The 4,836-nt window shown below is 42.0% G+C and overlaps 1 long non-coding RNA gene across 1 annotated transcript; it reads left to right on the top strand.

Annotated features, from left to right (window-relative positions):
- Nucleotides 1-1,617: 1,617 nt before the first annotated feature.
- On the top strand, nucleotides 1,618-2,975 carry LOC138172484 (uncharacterized). Its single transcript, XR_011171130.1, has 2 exons — nucleotides 1,618-2,068; nucleotides 2,737-2,975. It is a non-coding gene; the product is annotated as an uncharacterized lncRNA (long non-coding RNA).
- The last annotated feature ends 1,861 nt before the right edge of the window (nucleotides 2,976-4,836 follow it).

The raw sequence follows: 4,836 nt of genomic DNA, 5'->3' as shown, positions 1-4,836 counted from the left end.
AAACGGGGAGAAAATTTGTAACCCAAAATCTGGCAGAAATGAATGATTTAATCAGAAATTAATAAAGCATTTGACTAATGAAAAAAAAGGAAAAACCTCTGTATGCTATTCAGACAGTCTTTGAAGTGTATGAGCTGATAAAGAGATGAAATCTGGGTGAAACTTCCCCACTGGGAAAACTAGATGTGATCAGAAGTTAAGAGATTCTATTCTGGTGAATTCTGGCCCATTATTTATTTGTCTAACTGCTCTGAGTGGAAGTGGATTCCACCTTTTATCTTGATTGTCCTAAACAGGGGTGGTAAAGTCTCTTTGTCTAAGACTGAGTGAACAGAGTCATGTCCCCTGGCACTTATTAAAATAAGCCCACCTCTCATTATGGTATTCATTCTCTCATTGTTAACCAGAGTTGATTGACACCTGTCAATAACACCCACTTTTCCAAGGGCATATAAGCAATGAGGGAGTTCCATGAGAGGTATTTGGTTTATGATAAAGAGCCAAATTACAATTATTTTATTAATTACTCTCTAGTAGCAATTAATAAAATGATTAGTTACCTAGAAATTATGTCTCTCAAACTTTTTTTATAGGTCACATTGCTCATGGTTGACTGGGAAAAGCCCATCACCAGCCTTTATAGCAGAAAGCCAAAGACCTTGCCTGTTCCAAACTCATCCCCCATTTCCCAATCCCACCAGGTCGTGTGTGCCTACTCTAGATTAGATGCTGCGGACTCCTACATCGCTACCTCTGCTATTAAAGATACCCTGCTGCGACTTCCCAAGATCCTCAGGAACCTTGCCATCTTCCCTGTGACTTAGTCTACTGTATCAACAATGCAATATTCACAATGTCCACGGCAACTATAAATATGCTGATTTGGTTATTAATCACAAAATATAGCAGGCTATCTCCATGGGGGATAAAGCTAGAACATTTATTGAAATACTAGAAAACTGAGTCCCAAAACCATAAAGTCAAAGCCATCACAGTAATTATGAAGTTGGCACATGTAGTTAATGTAGTGAGCACCCACATTCTCAAGCCTTCAAAAGAGAACAGACTACCTCAGGCAAAGTTCCTCCTCTCCCCATTCACTGCAGCTCTGGCCCCCTGCAGTTCCAGTCTCTGGCAGTCCTCAGCAGGAGTCCTTAGCAGAAATTCTGGCTGGCTCAAAAAAGGTGTTTGCACCTCCACCTCCACCTTGGCCACTACCACTACTGCTGCCATCACTACCACTGCCGCTGCTGGCTGCTGCTGCCTCTGCTGCTGCCAATCACCACAGGAACTCTAGCCTGGCTTTCACTTCCTTTTGTCCCACCCTTCCTTCTACATCACCAAGTCCAATGGGGCATGGAAGATCTTTAAATCCCATAACCCTTACATTCAGCCCCAAGATTTTTCATGTCCCTTCTTGGCAAAAATACATTAGGAATAACTGGTGTCAGCAAAATTTTACAACAGTGTAACAAGGATAGCACACAATAAAAACAGAAGACAATATTTTAAGGTGGGGCTTGAGCACAAGCTCCCCATTATTCCCCCCCCCCAATGGCACCACGAACAGGATCTGCAGAGTAAAAGGAAGCTATGGGGTCTGGGATAATTGTTTGTTTCCCAGCTGTGGTAGCTGTGACTCTGTGGAGCCATGGACCAGGAGAGAATGGCCTGCATGCTAAATTCTCTGAGCTGAGAGCAGGAATGGTGGGTGAGCTGCCTGCATCAGGACTGGGGCAATAGCCAGGAGTGGCTGCCTTCTGTAGGAGGAGAAGGAGCCCAGGAGTTCAGGATTCAGCCATAGGACAAGATAAGGACTGTGAGGCAAGGCAGGAGCACTGAATGTGTTTTCTTGCTGCATCCCAGGGTTTGGAACCCAGGGGGAGTATGGACTTGTATCTATGGTGGGTGAGGTGAAGGGCCATGGAACCCCAAGAACCCCACCCTGTTGTTTTTGCTGCCCAGACTCCTATCAGGACTTGGAAGCAGGGGCTGGAGCTGTGTGATGGGAAGAACACCCTCCCCTCCCACCAAGAGAACTTTATTTGGACACTTGTTTTGAATTCAGGTGAGAATGCAATGTACTTTGTGTTTGTTTAAGGCTCTGTGGCCACTTTGGTAACTTCAGTTACAGTTTCAGTTGCAAATGTCACCTAAGAGATGTTAGTGCTATTTCAAATGTGAATTGCCTCTGCTATGGGCATGAAAGATCTTGGGGCTGAATGTTATAGGAATGTAAATTTTTGAGATCTTTCCTGCCCCAAGGCCCTTTGATAACCTTAAGTGCACCTGGATCCTGTGGTGGGAGGCTTGTTTTTCAGGAGATAGTTTGTGATTGGGCAGTGGGTCAAGAGGGTTTTTACATTCTCTCAGACAGAAGAAGGCTATATAGTCCCTGATGTGAGGCATTGTTTTAGGGCTTACAGAAGTGTTGAGAATTGAGAAGTGTTGTGTGATTTGACCAGATGAGACTCTGAGAAGCCAGTGAGAGCCCCCCAGCTTTGAAAAACCCAAATGTTGATTCTTCCCTCTCTGGTGACTGACTAGGTATGGATGTAATGGCTAGACAGTCGGAGGCCTGTCTGCTTGAAATATTTCTCTGTCTTGTAATTTCTGCTTGTAACCTCTGCATACTCTGAAGTTCTGGGTGCTGACTTTTCCCCCTGAACTAGGTAAGTGACATGTTTGATTGATTAAAGCAAGATTGTTAACCCACTTTGACTTGCTTTCCTTTAGAAAAGCGGATTAAGAACCTGTGTTGGCAGCCACCCTGGGGATGCTGGGGTGCTTGCTGCAACATCTACCAGACCCTAAGTACCACCTGACCTTTCCATCTGCCATGAAACTGAATCCTTTTTTATGTGTCTCACAATTAGAATGGAAGTTCCTTGAGAGCAGGGACTGTCTCACCTCTTTATTTGCATGCCCAGCCTTTAATATACGAATTGTCACATAGTAAACAATTAATAAGTGTTTTTTCCCATTTTATTTCATTTCTAATAGTAAGAGACAATAGAAGCACATCTAGCATCTTCCAAGGAGAATGGGATGGTTTAAGGTTGAAATTGTCACTGTATGAATGATAAAGGAATGAAACGAAGAAGGAATGGGACCAAAACTTAAATTTAAAATGTCATGAGTTCAAATCCAGACTCACACACTTACTAGCTGTATGACCCAGGGCAAGTCAATTAACCCTGTTTGCCTCACTTTCCTCATCTGTAAAATGAGCTGAAGAAAGAAATGAAATCCACTTCAGTATCTTTAATTATCTTTATTCGTTACAAGAAAACCCACAATAGGGGCAGCTAGGTGGCACAGTGAATAGAGCACTGGCCCTGGAGTCAGGAGGACCTGGGTTTGGATCTGGCCTCAGATACATTTAACACAAAAACTAGCTGTGTGACCTTGAGCGAGTCACTGAACCCCAATTGCCCTCCAAAAAGCAAAAACAAACAACAAAAAAGAAAACCCACAATGGGGTCATGTAGAGTTCGAAACAACTGAAACATGACCAAACAACACAAAAATGTATATAACAAGAATGCTGACCTATGGCTGGGAAGCTATAAAGACAAAAGAATGGTACAATCCTTGGCAACTCCCATACTTTCAAATATCTGGAAATGGCAAGGGCAATAGATTTCAAGACAATAAAAATGTGTTCTCTGGTGTCACAGCTTTCAGTTAAACAACCAACAATCATTTTTGGTTTCCTCTTCTGTGCCAGGCATTACCCTGGGTGCAAAGATTATAATACACAAGACAGTCCCTGCCCCCAAGGAGCTTACCTACACATCACTAGCAATTAAACAAACAAAGCAATTACTCCTTTTGGATATAAGCCATGGAATGGTTATTTTTCTTCGAGGGAAGTAAGTGGTGAGAGATGTATACTCAGAGAGGGTGGGGACCCTAGGCTGCCAAAGAATTAACAAATAATTATAGGAGGGGACAGGTTTCTTGGAGTTATTCACGTGACAGCAGGGAGAAAAAGACTCATCTGGATCTAGATAGAAGGGCTGCATTCAAGTTCTAGCTCTAGCACTGTGTGGCCTCCAGTAAATTACATCTTATCTCTAGCCCTCAATTTCCCTATTTGTAAAATGATTTGGGTCTGTGAGCACCATGATCCCTCCCAGTTCTATACATTCTACTTCTTTTGGAAAGATAGTGTGATGAAGTGGAAATAGTAATAGGATTAGTCAGGAGAGACCAGGTTAGGAATCCTGAAGTCTTATACTCACTAGTTGTATAGTTCATGAGCAAATCACTTACCCTCTCTGAGGCTTAATTTCCTCTGCTATAAAATGGAGAAAAACTACAGGATGGTTGTAAGTATCAAATAAAAAATGTATATAAAACTCTCTATATACCTTAAAGTGTATATAAATCTCAGCTTTTTTTTCTACTAGTTTTAGCAGTCTATATTCTAATATTCTAATAAAATTCAATATTCTAATAGCCCTTCCATCTCTATCAGTCTATGTTCTAAGGTCTTTCTGAGCCATAACATTCTATGTTCTGTGATCTAAGGGAACTTCCAGCTCTGACATTCTTTGTTCTATGTTCTCCTTTTTTTTTTTCCAATACTGATGGTTATGTAATTCTCTAACCCTGATCTGTAATGTGGGCCAATACAAATTAAAATAAGATTTTATGTAACACTGTAGGGCTCTGAATTGAAGAGACAGTGAGGATGCTGGGCTGGCTGGTTATATCCTGATTTTTGCCCAAGCAATGAGGGCAGTAGGTACTTAAAAGTATAGAAGAGGGGTTCTGTCTACCATAAAACCCTCTCCAAAGATCAAGGAGTGGAGATCTACCCTGTCGGGA

This window comes from Petaurus breviceps, unplaced genomic scaffold (genome assembly GCF_028583685.1).
Source record: "Petaurus breviceps papuanus isolate PSGF00001 unplaced genomic scaffold, PetGlider_PUasm1.0 551, whole genome shotgun sequence".
Lineage (NCBI taxonomy): Eukaryota > Metazoa > Chordata > Mammalia > Diprotodontia > Petauridae > Petaurus > Petaurus breviceps.
Note: the sequence above shows the minus strand (reverse complement) of the source record. Positions and strands in the feature narration are given on the sequence as shown.